At 40.6% G+C, this 13,331-nt stretch overlaps 1 protein-coding gene across 7 annotated transcripts in view; it reads left to right on the top strand.

Annotated features, from left to right (window-relative positions):
• The window catches only part of Ankrd11 (ankyrin repeat domain containing 11), a 151,007-nt gene that overhangs the window by 53,481 nt on the left and 84,195 nt on the right, over positions 1 to 13,331 (top strand). For all 7 annotated transcript variants that reach the window (XM_050165305.1, XM_050165300.1, XM_050165306.1 and 4 more), the window contains one exon: positions 1,251 to 1,315. The gene's annotated coding sequence lies outside the window, so the exon portion shown is untranslated. The remainder of the gene's footprint in view (positions 1 to 1,250; positions 1,316 to 13,331) is intronic.

Here is a 13,331-nt window from a genome sequence, read left to right as displayed (position 1 = left end):
AACACCCCAGCCACAATTTTGATCCCATATAAGATATTTAGGCATTCAAGGTCCCCCTACCCCCAAATTGTGTTGGGAAGAACACTGACTTCAGTAAGTTGCTGGACTTGTCTCCCTTCCCGCCCTCTTTCTATATGGATATTGTACCTTCATGTATGTCTATGCACCATGTGCATGCCTGGTGCCTACATAGGCCAGAAGAAGGTGTCAGATTCCATGGAACTAGACAGTAAACTATCATGTGGGTGCTAAGGATCAATCTCAGCTCCTGGAAGAGGAACCAGTTCTCTTAACACCTGAACCATTATTCCAATTCCTGGAGTCACCATTTCTGAGATATTTCCAAGGAAGGGCCTCGTGTTCACTTGAATCTTGAGCTTGCCTAAAGTAGCCAAAGATGACCTTGAACTCTTGATTCTTGGCTCCCTCTCCGAAGTACCTGGCTTTTGAATTACATTCTATGTCTTTGAAATGGATCCCTCTCTAGATAATGAGTATGGAAATAGATGTCGGATGTGAAGCTTGAGTGAAGGCAATGGGGTTTTCTATGCTGGCTGATAGTTAATCAGTGAATGACCAGGAATATTCTGTACTGGACCTCTGAGAGAGGGTTGATGGGGACAATGACAAGGGGCAGTGGAGGGAGAGGGGGAATGCTCAAGGAAGGAGGTAAGGGTATGTTTTACTGTAGAGGTTTTAATAAGAATTCATAGAGGACACAAAAAGGCAAGACTTTGATAAAGGTTTGGTGATTACATTGCTTGGATTTCTGTTAAACTCCATCTTAGCCTATTATTGAAGTTTGTGATAGCCCAGTTCTGATTCCTTGCCTAGGGGAGAGAAGGATAACAAACTAATCTAGGCTATCAGATAATCATAGCTGGTCTTTCCCTCACCTTTTCCTGTTGAACCTTGCTCCCCACTCCCCACCCCCCCTTGTAGTTTTGGAGCCTGTCCTGGAACTAGCTGTTGTAGACCAGGCTGTCCTCAAACTCACAGAGATCTACCTGCCTCTACCTCCTGAGTGCTGAGATTAAAGACCTGTGCCACCATCTCCTGGCTGGATCTTGCTTTTTAGTGTTGAGAGTAACACTTGCTATAAAGCAGACCATCAGGTGTGAGCCCTTTACAACCCCAGACCAGCTAAAGCTGTACCTCAGTAACATCTTATTTGTTATATTATAGTTGGTCCAGGTAGAGAGACCCTAGAACTGTACTAGACTTAATTTGCTCTTTCTGTCTCCTTTCAGAACATATTGCCCTGCTGGAGTTCATACCTAGTCCTGAGCAACATTGATTTTTTGCCATGGAATCTGTGAGTATTGCTTCTTGCATTTGCTGTTGGGTTTGATACAGTTTGTGTCTTATGAGAGTGATTTTGTTGAAAAAAAAAATTGGGTTGATGGTCTTATTTACAAAATAAACTTGCTTCTTCCATACCACCTCTAGTTTGCAGACCCCAGCAGTTGCTGTGTTTGTATAGTACTATGAGCATGTTGTATCAACTGTTGTCATGAAGGATAACTTTGGAAATGATCAGGACAGATCTGGGGCTTGTGAACTGGCATCCTGTGCTGCTGGTTTGGGAGCTGTTATAGGGGGAGAACTGTGGCTTTCATGGTTTTCCTGTCTTGAGGCCAGGATTGTGTGGTCAGTTGGAAGGAATGGGATCTTTGGCTGATATGTCCCAAACCTCTTGAGAGTGACTTGCAGCAGCCCATTTGATCTTGGGTCTCACCATGGGATTAAAGTTTCTCTTGAAGAGACTTATTTTGGCTGGCATAGTGTTTCTCTTCTCTAATGGAAGAATTGATAATTGGCAAGAAAATTTCTTGGCATATTTCAGGGTTTCATACCTTGCCCAGCTATTAATGTTTTCAAGTAGGTAAACCCAAAATATCATCTTTTTATGTTATTTTAACAGACCTCACTGATACCTCTTTAGTGAATTTTCTCCATCCATCCATCCATCCATCCATCCATCCATCCATCCATCCATCCATCCCACCATTGAGTTTGGCCCCTTTGAAATGGATCTGACTATTCTTTCTTTCTCTTGAATTTCTTGAAGGAAAGGAAACTGTGGGGGCTGGAGAGATGGCTCATGGTTAAAAGCGTTTGCCTCTCTTAGAGGACCTGGGTTTAGTTTTCAGAAGCCACATGTTGACATACAGCCATCTGTATCTCTAGCGCCAGGGGACTCAGGCTCTTTTCACCTTCATGAATACCAGGAACATGTGCAGTGCCCTTGTGTAGGCTGTACACACACATTTAAAAAGAGAAAGATCTGGGTCTAATATTAGCATTAGGGAAACAGAGAGCTAGATCTGAGTTTGAAGCTTGCCTGATTTACATAGTGAGATACACATCAGCCATTGTGAGACCATGTGTTGAAAAACAGAGGTGGGGGCGAGAGATTGAAAAGAAAGGACACTGGCTGCAGGTCTTCAGCTATTACAGAGTGTTAGCAATAGGCAGAAGCTAGCCTGGCAGTGGGAGTACCCCCCTCCCCCCCCAATAAATTTTCTAGGCTTTAAGGTGGATTCAGCTTCTCAACTGTTCAAAAATGAGGAAGAAAAAGACAATAGTAACAGGTAAGCCAGCCACATATACCTGGAATTGGAGCTATATTTGTGGATTTTAATGAGTAAAAGGGAAAAACAAAATGCTGCTTATTTTTTTTTATGAAAATTGATTGTTAATATTTCATGAATCTAGTGATGTATTTCTCTGACTTGAATATTAGGTTCGTTAGCCAACAGAATGTAGACTTAGCCTACTTGGCCTGATGTCTGATAGATAGATAGATAGATAATTTGAAGAAAGGAATTAGAAATATTTAATGTGTATGAATGCCTTGCTTGCAATGTTGTGCATCACTTGCATCTCAGCTCTCAAGGAGACTACAAGTGGATATTAGGTCCCTGGAACTAGAGTCACACACAATAGGTGCTGGGAACTAACCCAGCTCTTCTGCAAGAAAAAGTGCTCTTAACTGCTGAGTCATTTCTCCAGTTCTTAAGAAATTTTACAGCATTTCAGCTGTTGTTTTTGTTTTTGAGCTGTACAGAAGCCCTAGCTCTCTTGGAACTCACTTTGTAGACGAGGCTGGCCTGGAACTTAGTGGTTCACCTGCCTTTGCCTCCTGAGTGCTGGGATTAAAGGCATGAGTAGCTGCTGCTTGGCTGCTGCTGTTGTTTTTGAAGAGTCATGATAATGTAGCCCAGATTGACCTCTAGTTCATAACTGTCCTTCTTTAGAAGCTCCTTTTCTGTGATTATAGCATGAGCCACACCCAGCAATATTTTGGTTTCTGAAAGTGGTATGGCACGATAATAAAGGCAACGTTATTTATATGAGAAAAACCTTAAGTTTCATTTGTATTTGTGTGTGCGTGCATATCATTTATTATTTTTCTTTGTGTATGGGTGGTTGACTTGCACTTATATCGGTGCATCATGCCTGTGTCTGTTGCCTGCAGAGACTAGAAGAGGGTGGTGGGTCCCCTGGAACTGGAGTCACACAGAGTTATCAGCTGCCATATGGATGCTAGGAATGTAACCTCTAGGTCCTTTGGAAGAGCAGCCAATGCTCTTAATTGGTGAGCAGTCTTTTCAGCCTCTCAGGTTTTACATTTTTAATTTAACATGTATATTCAAAATAGAAAAGTAGAAACAGGATCACAAGTTGGAGGCCATCCTAGGCAACGTAGTTGGGCTCTGTCTAGATAAGCAAGATTTAACTAGATATAAACACGAGGCTAGGAACATAGTCCATTAAGTGCTCCACATGTGTGATGTCTTCAGTTAAACACTTCCAACCTGCAGGCTTGTATCTTATCTTGCTCAGGGTATTTCTGAACTTCTAGGCTCAAGAGATCCTCCCACTTTAGACTTCTGGTGCTAGGATCACAGATAAATATGATTTTACTCAGCAAAATTCATCATTGTTTCGTTTGCTATAGTGTAGATATTATAAGTCATATGAAAGAGTGTGACATGCTTTCTGTCTTAGTATCCTTGAAAGTACAGTCTATGAGCAAGTCTCATGTACTTGCAAATGCACAACAGTCCTCCATTCTCAAGAAAAACAAAAAGATTTTGCCTAGCAAAACATTCTAGGTACACTGGAGGTACCTGCTAGATCATCATGGCTGGAGGTAGGGAACCAGGAACACTGTCCCAGAGAACCCTACGCCTTACCTAGGATGACTAGGAATGTTATTGTAGCAGGACATCTGGTACATTAAAGGTAGTAAAGCACACTTCATTTCATTAAATAATATGCATAACAGTGCTGTAAAGATGGCCCAGCAATTAAGAGCATTGGCTACTCTTTTAGAGGACACAGCGTGCGCGCGCGCGCACACACACATACACACACACACACACACACACACACACAGACAGTGTCTTAATTATTTGTAATTCCAGTTTCAGGATATCTGATACCCTTTCTGGCCTCTAACAAAGTACACCACACAAAAGTGGTACATAGACACTCATGCAAACAAAACTATGCACGTAAAATAAATATTAAAAACACGCATATCGGTATTTACTGAGGTTTGTTTATTTTCTCATAGTGTTTCTTTCTGTAGCCTATGCTGGCCTGGAACTTTACGTCAGTCATCTGTCTCAGCCTCCTTAGTGCTAGAATTACAGGCTTGCTGTTACCAGCCTGGCTTCTTCACCTAGTAATTTATCAGTTTGACTGCTTGCTAAATAAAGGAGTTAGTTTTCTAACCATGAGGTTAGGATGGGGACTGCAGAAAGTAACTGGGAAAGGCTGTTCAGTGTTTTTGAGCTTGCTGAATGTCATTCTTGTTCACCATCTATAAAATCCTGATCTGAAGATGTTAACTCTTCTTAGCATTTTCCTGGCATCTTTTTCTCAGTTTCTGTGTTGCTCTGAAACTCTCTGTAGACCAGGCTGGCCTTGAACTCAGATTCGTCTCCTGCTTCCCAAGTGCTAGAATTATAGGTGTGTGCCATCCTTACCTGGCATTCCTGTCATCTCTTAACCTTTTTTTAAGTGTTGGAATTTCTATTGATTTTGTCTTAGCCTCTCTGTATTAGTTACTTTTCTGTTGCTGTGTTTAAACACCATAATCAAAAGCAGTTTATGCAAGTTTATTTTGACTTTCAGTTTCAGAGGAATAAGAATCTATCACTGTTGTGGGGAGTCATGGCAGACGTGGTGCCAAAGGAGGAAGCTGAAAGATTACATCTTAACCTGCCATGGAACTAGAAGCAGAACAAAACTGTGAACCCTCGAACTTGTCCTCAGTGACATAGTTCCTCCAAATAGCATTAATAATCGAGGATCTTTTGAGTATTGATCTTGATTTGAGCTTTTACAGGGACAGTTTTCACTCCAACTATTAGAGCTTCTCCTAGTCTGCATACTTTTAAGTACCTTACCTTTTACTGTGCTGTGCTTTTCTTTTGCCAAGATGACAGACACCATCTTTTTAGATAAAAACCTGTGCCTGGACACTACATGTGTCCTGTGCTTTGCTCAAAGGTCACCTGGGCTTCTTTTTTTCTAAAGGAGTGTTGTTTTACCCTTTATCCAGCCAGATGCTAGTCTCTGAGCCACTTGTGTTTTCCTTTCTGCAGTCTGCATCCTGCCCCTTAAATCATAAGCACCATTCTGTCCTTTTCTTGTCTGTATGTACTAAATGAAGGTGGTTTGTACGCAGACAAGAATGTTGCCTTCTCACAGTTCATGGTGTGTTGACAGAGGTTTCTGTCCTGCTCAGTCCCACAGTCGTTCAGCTCCAAAGAAATACACAGAGGCCTACATTAATTATAAACTGATTGGTTTATTAGCTCAGACTTCTTATTAACTAACTCTTACATCTTACAGTAACCAATAATTCTTGTTTGTGTCAGCCATGTGGCTTGGTACCTTTTATTAGTGAGGCAGTCTCATCTTGTTCTCTGTGTCTGGCTTCTCTGTGTCTGCAGACTCAGCCTTTCTTCTTCCTAGAATTCTCCTGTTCTTGTCGTCCCACCTCTACTTCCTGCCTGGCTGCTGGGCCAAGCAGCGTTTTAATAAAGCAGTACAACTGATAAATCTTATAGGATACAAGATCATTGTCTCACAGCAGTGGTAGTGCTTTTGCACCTTTTATTGAGCCAGTGACTTCTTCAACCTCTTGGATATAGGATCCAGAGCATATATGGAGGGTTTTATTATGTCTGATTTTGCAGCAGGGCTTCATAAGCAAGTAGTGATCAAGCCTGTGCCCTTTCTGCAACTATGCCTGGGGGAAATGTCTGTGCTGTGATTAAGCTGCTGGCACAAGGCTTGTCTGTTCTAGAAATGGTTACACATATGCATAACTCAGAATTAAAGATCATGAAGGACTTTAACCAGTAAAGTAAATTTACTGCTCTGTTTTTACAATTAAGAAACAAGACAGGGTACACCCAGACTTAGGACTGTGATGTGTTCTGGCTGGAGTATTGCTAGAAGTCAGGTGGGATTCTCTTTACTGAATCTTTCACATTAAGGAACTCTTAGAAGAAACCCTACTGTAGGGTTAGGTGCAAGGAGACTTTCCTTGGGTGGATGTTTAGGACCTTACATCCCAGTAGCATTTATTTTGGTAAATAATTGTAGCATAGTCTGGGCAAGATGAGATGTTTAACTTGTACAGCACTGTTTAGCAAGTATATGGTGCTTATTTTGCTTTCCTTTTGTTGCTAAAGAGGACATCTGTTGTAAGTCAATGAAAATCCCTTGGGAGCACAGGTTCTGGAGGAAGAACTCAATCAAGCTAATTGAGAAGTAACCAGTAAACAATAAAGTGTTTGTGCTCCATCATGTGATGTTATGCTTATCATGGGATATTAGTTGCACCTGAACTCAAAACTATGATTCTAGGCAACGTGTTTTACATTATTGCTAGGGCAGGGTACAGAAAGGAGAACCTTTGAGCACTTACTTTCAGGAATTTTGTGCATGTATAGAGTTTGAACCTAAGAGTCTCACTAATGTTAGGTAAGCACTCTAGCACTAAGTGACATACTCAGACCCTCTTGAGTTTAAATAGAAACATAGTTTAAGATGGTTTGTGGTTTTACTGTTAACGATGAGTTTTCATATTTCTCATTCTATATGTTAGCAGTGTAATTGTGATAATTTCATATTTGTAGTACTTTGAAAACCTAAGAGAAACTTGGTTTTGTGATATTTAATCTTTAAAAGTTCATACAGGTAAGCTGATGTGTAGTTGGACTTTTCTTTGGACTGCCAGCTCATAAATAATTACTCAGACTTACTAATTATGAAAGTTTACCGTTAGCTTGGGTTTGTCCCACTTGCTGTTATGACTTAAATTAACCCATATTTTAATTAATCTGCATTTTACCTCCTGGCTTTACCACTCTCCCATTCTCTGTATCCAGTACATTCCACATCTCCAATGCATCTCCTGCGCATCTTGATTATCCCTCCTCCTCTCTCTGCCTGGAAGCCCCACCTCTCTCTCCTGTTTAGCTACTGGATGGTTAGCTTTTTATTGCACCTTCACAAAGTGTAAAAATATCTGGCAACATTTCTCCCTTTTGTCTAAATAAAAAGGGAAGGTTTTAACTCTAACTTTGTAAAACTATATACAATAAGAACAATTATTGAATAAAGATTATACCTACACTGTCCATTTCATTTTTATTTGGCAAGGAATTCTAGACACTAAAAAACAAAGTTTAGTCACACATTTTTTTCTTTCTGATGGGCTCTGTTTGCTGGTGGCAGGCTGCAGCTCCTTTAAGAGAGGTCTTCCTCACTTAGTGGTAGCAAAAAAAAAAAAAAAAAAAGCTGTCAGCAGCAAACTCCAGCTAAGAAATGTTTGAATGTCGCTTATGTGCCCGCTCCGGGTCAGGAGGAAAGTAGCTGAGTCCATGCCCACAAGCTCAGCACTCTCCACTTGGGCAGGCATTGGATTCAGGTCTACTAGACATGCACAAGCAGGAGAACATGGTGGATTTAGCTTTTACTCAGGAAAAAACAAACAAGGAGGGGGATTTATATGCTGCCCAGTGCTACCCAGAGTTTAGGTGGTGAGGATGGCTCTCACCTAGCAGTCCTAGAGCCTGAGGTAAACTACCTCCATCATATTTAAAGACTGAGAGCAAGGAGCCAGCCCCCAGGGCTGCTGAGACCAAGCTGCTTAGCATTTTAAAAAGCACTTCTGGACAGAAAAGGATTTCAGATACACAATAGGACAGATTCAGACATAAAAGACCTCTAAAGGAGACACAGTGTGTTTTTAAAATTTATGTAGGCTTGGGAGAAAAAGAAAGAGCATAGAGAGTTATAAAAAGAAGTAAATGGTTTATACAAAACAAAACACAGTCTTTAAAAAGAGACAGAGTACAGATTAAAGGAGTAAAGATAATAAATATTAAAAAGTAATAGTAAAAACAAATAAGCCACATGAAAATGGAAAATACACAGAGAGTCTGGATTATGTGTATTATTGTGTTTTCTTTGAATTTTTTGACTGTGAAGAAGCTAAGTAACCAACAAATATACTTTAAAGGTTTCTTGTCTTCAAAATTTGGGTCTAAGGATATGTTGCTTTGGAAAAGCTTTGTTTTCACGGACCACGATCCCCTGAAAAGTTTCCTTGAACACTCCTCAAAAAATTACTTCGCTTCACAAAAAGCAGGAAGCAGTTTGGAGAGAACTATGCTCAATTTCCCAAATATTGTTTATAAATAGTTGTTTACATTTAAATGGGGTATGCTATAGAGATGGATACTTTGCATTGGTATGAATCTTGGTTTAATGATACAAATTTAAGGTCATTTTTGTTATACTGTGTGTGTGTATACACATACATATATACATATACATATTTCTTTTCTTGAATAAGGTATTGTGTTTGTGTATAATTAAGAAGTATAGGCTAATAGATAACCATCTATAATAGTTATGCTTGTAGGCATGTTAGATTTTCTAGATGGACAGATGTGTATTTTAGGTAGATCTGCATTCTTCAAACCTTTCAAAGACTACAGAATATGGCATTTAAAATGTGTTAAGAACTTAGACTTTTCATGACAGTGAGACACATCGTCTCCTGGCAGCACCAAGCTACTTTAAGAGGATGATGGTCACCAAAGATGTTCCTTATGGTGTTGTTTAGCCATTTGGGTAAGAAATTGCTCTTGCATGGAGTGCTTGATGCTATGCTGTATGAACTGGACATACAGGACCTACAGAGAAATGACTGCTGAACTTGCCTAAAAGTGAGATGATCTTTTGGGGTTCCTGCTTCATGAAAGAGTCTGCCAGACATTTTATAGAACACAGAAGAACATGACTGAAAACTGGCAATATAGGTGGAACTGTCTTTGAAATTTCTTGCTTCATGGAAAAGTCTGCTGGATACTATGGGCCTGTGGGCTGAAGATTGGATGCCCCAACGATACAGAAGAACTTTGGGTGACTGTCCAGGCAGTGAGATGTCTCTCTGAATTCTAGAGTTTTGGAAGTTGCTTACAATGTACTTCCTGTTTACTTAGGTAATATTATATCCTTCTGGAGTCTTTGATGGAGCTGAAGAATATATAGTTTTCCTTAGTTATGATACAAGATAAAGTAGATAAAAATATTGTAGTTAGAATTCTTACTTGATACCTGTCTTGTTATATGTAATTTTTCCATGTTAAAGTTAAAATCTTCCTTTTTATTTAAACAGTATGCTGTGAATGCTATTTATTAATAAAGAAACTGGCTTGGCATGATAGGGTAGAACAGAGCTGTGGGGGGCACTAAACTGAATGTAGGGAGAAAGAAGGGCAGAGTCAGAGAGAAGCCATGCAGCCCCAACTGAAAATAGAAGCCAGAAAGAACTTTACCCTGTAAGCCACAGCCATGTGGCAGTACACAGATTAATAGAGATGGGTTAGTTTAGGATATGAGTTAGCCAGAAATACGCTTACATTATTGGCCAAACAGTATTGCAAATAATATGGTTTCTGTGTGATTATTTCTGGTGTCTTGCTGGCTGGGAACCAAACAAGCAGCCTCTTAAAACACTTTTTCATGTCTGTAGCCAACATTTTATCTTGATTAATTTTGAAGAGAAACATAAGGTTTTGTTTCCTATGGAAACAAAGCATAATATCTCTCCCAATGCAACACATTTCCCGACTTCCATTTTGAAGCCAAGACATCTCTGTATAGGCTGATTTAATTCAGCAGGTCCTTTCATGATCCAGTGTTTCTCAGCAGCTATTGTTTGCTCCTCAGCATTCAAAAAATTCAAAGTCAGCAAAGCACTGTACAGGATCCAGATGCCCTGTGTATTTCCCATTTTTACGTGCCTTTTAAAAATGATTACTTTATTTCTTTAAAGACTATTATTTTTAAACTTTAATTTTTTCTATGACTGTCTGTAATGTTTTTTTTTACTGTATCTGTTTAAAGGTTTTCTCTGTTTGGACTGCTTTACTATGTTACTGCAACCTTCTCTTACCTTGTGAGCCATGCCCTTAATCTGCTGTGCAGCTCTGCACATGGTGCTGACTGACTCAAGCCTGCAGGCAGCTGCTAGGAACCCTGTCTGAGACTGTTGGATTAGGAGGAGTGACTGTTTCTTGGAGGAGTGACCCATACCTAAATTCCTAAAGGGTCTGTGCCAGGATTAGGTTGTTGAAGTATCCCGTTGACTTTAATCACAGTACGCGGTAGCACTAAGAGATGCCCCAAAGGATCTCCTGCACTCCAGACATAATTTGTCTTACTTTCGTTGTGGGAAAGCAATCCAATTTCTCCATGGCAATTTGGATTAGTCATTTCTCCTAACAATATTATTCTTTTCTTAGCCTATCGACTTAAGAACATCAGAAACCCAAAGCAGCCAGGGGGAAGCCTGAGCTTCCAGTTCACTGGAATGTTTGCTGTATCTCCTGGCAGTTGTTCTCCCTCTTCTGGAGCCAAAACTTCTAGGTCAGCTGAACAGGAGCAAAAAAAATTTCCTAGTGGCTTACTAGGGGTGATATAGTAAGTAGAAGTATTCCTTCTGCTACCCCTTGATTCTTAGACCCGTGAGTCCTGGCTATGGGAGAAACTGTAGCATTTATTGGATGTTGATTTAAAACATATACTTCTGGAAAACCCTGTCCCAGTTCTTTATGGTACTGCCACTTATTGGCACTTTAACTGTGCCCCAAAATGCCATTCTATCTTTCTGTCAGGCCAACTGCTTCAGGATGGAGGGAATATGGTAAAAGTAGTGGATTCCATGGTTGTGGCCCATTTTTACACCTCTGCTTGTGAAGTGAGATTCTTGATCAGAAGCAGTACTCTGTGGAATACTATCGTGGTCGATAAGGCATTGTATAAATCTATGGATGGCTGTTTTGGCATAAGCAGTATGAGCAGGAAAGGCAAATCCATAACCTGATATAAGTATCTACTGCAGTAAGGACAAAGTGTTGTCCTTTTCATGGAGGAAATGGTCCAGTGTAGTCAACCTGCCAAGAGGTTACTGACTGCTTACCCTGGGGGAATGATGCCCTATCTGGGTCTTAGTGTTGGTCTCTGCTGTTGGCCGATCTGGTACTCAGCAACAGCTGTAGGCAGGCCACACTAGGTGAGTAGAAGTCCATGTTATCCTGCATCTCTGCCACCATGGCCACTTTGTTCACAGACCCATGGGACAGTGACAGGGATGGTTGGGGAAAGAGGCTGACAGTCTACAGAATGTGTCACCCCATCTACTTGATTATTGAAACCGTCCTCACTGAAGTCACCTTTTGATGACGATTTTCATGGGACACAAGTATCTTCACATCCTTTGTCCATTTGGAGAGCTCTGTCCACAAACTTCTTCCTCAGATGTCTTTCTCAACCAGTTTTCTAATTATGCTCTTTCCAAGTCCCTGAACTTCTAGGCAATTTATCGGCAGCCCCCCATGGATCAGTGAATAGTTGCACATCTGACCATTTTCTCTTCTATACAAAATGTATGACTGCGTACTGCCTGACACCCCACTGTGAAGATATCCCTTTCAGGGTTGTCATAGAAAGGGATTATAATGCTGCATGTGTCCATTTCTGGATGGTGCCTGAATACCATGCAAAACCAATAGTAATTTAGACTTTAATCTTACTTCTTGAGTCAAACAATCATAGGACACATCCCAGGAAGCTATAGGTGCATGCTTGGTAGCAGACAGCATTGTAACAGGAGTAGAAACCATAGGTTTTTGGCAACTTCTTCAGTAATTTGCTTTATGCTTATAGGTCCTGCTTGGGGCAGATGCTGTCTACCTCTTCCACTTGATAATGTATTCTTGCTATATATGTCTTACTTTATGGCTTGGTCGGTCACATAATACCCTGCTTGTTATTGTTATTCTCCACAATCCATCTGTCTTCTGCACTGGCCAGATAAGAGAGTTAGAAAGAGTTGTGGTAGAAACCATCACCCAGTACATCTTTCAAGCCCTTGATGGTGTCACTAATTTCTGTAGTACCCCCAGGTATATGTGACTGTGGCTCTTGATTCTCTATGATTCACTATTTTCCTCCGGCAGAGGCAACTCTAAAGGTTTCTCTTCAGCCTTTCCAACCGTAACAGGCCTCAGGAAAACAGTGTGAGAATTCTACCGATTTCTAAGTATATCTATTCCAATCATACATTCTAGGGCTGGGAAAATAGCCACAGGATGGGTTCTGGGACTCACTGGGTCTATTTATGAGTCTGATTTCAGCCAAAACTCCATTGATCACATGACCTCCATAAACACCTATTTTATTTAACTGGAGGGCATAATGTTTTTTGGGTTTTCTCAGAATCGGCATCAATTCAGAACCTGTTTCCTGTAGACCCTTAAAAGTCTGATTGTTTTTTCCCCAGTGTACAGTTACCTTTGTGAAAGGCTGTAGGTCCCTGTTTTAGTTAGGGTTTCTGTTGTGAAGAGACGCCTTGATCATGGCAACTCTTATAAAGGAAAGTATTTAATTGGGTGTGGCTTGCAGTTTCACAGGTTTAGTCCATTATCTTCATGGCAAGAAGCATGACAGCATGCAAACAGGCATGGTTTTAGAAGAAACGGATAGGTCTACATCTTGATTCTCATGCAACGGGAAGTGAACTGTACCACACTAGGCATAGCTTGAGCATATATGAGACCTCAAAACCCTCCCCCACAGTGACACACTTTCTCCAATAAGGCCACACTTCCTAATAGTGCCTATATAGCCATATAGGATAAGTGTTGAAAGTCATGTTCTATGGGGGTCATTCCTGTTCAAACCACCACATTCTTTCTGTGAAAGTACTGAGAAAGGTTGACAGTAAA

The sequence above is a fragment of the Alexandromys fortis genome, unplaced genomic scaffold (assembly GCF_014885135.2).
Source record: "Alexandromys fortis isolate MF-2015 unplaced genomic scaffold, M_Fortis_MF-2015_v1.1 scaffold_165, whole genome shotgun sequence".
In the NCBI taxonomy this organism is placed as follows: domain Eukaryota; kingdom Metazoa; phylum Chordata; class Mammalia; order Rodentia; family Cricetidae; genus Alexandromys; species Alexandromys fortis.
The sequence above is the reverse complement of the archived record's forward strand: the minus strand, read 5'-3'. Positions and strand labels throughout refer to the sequence as shown.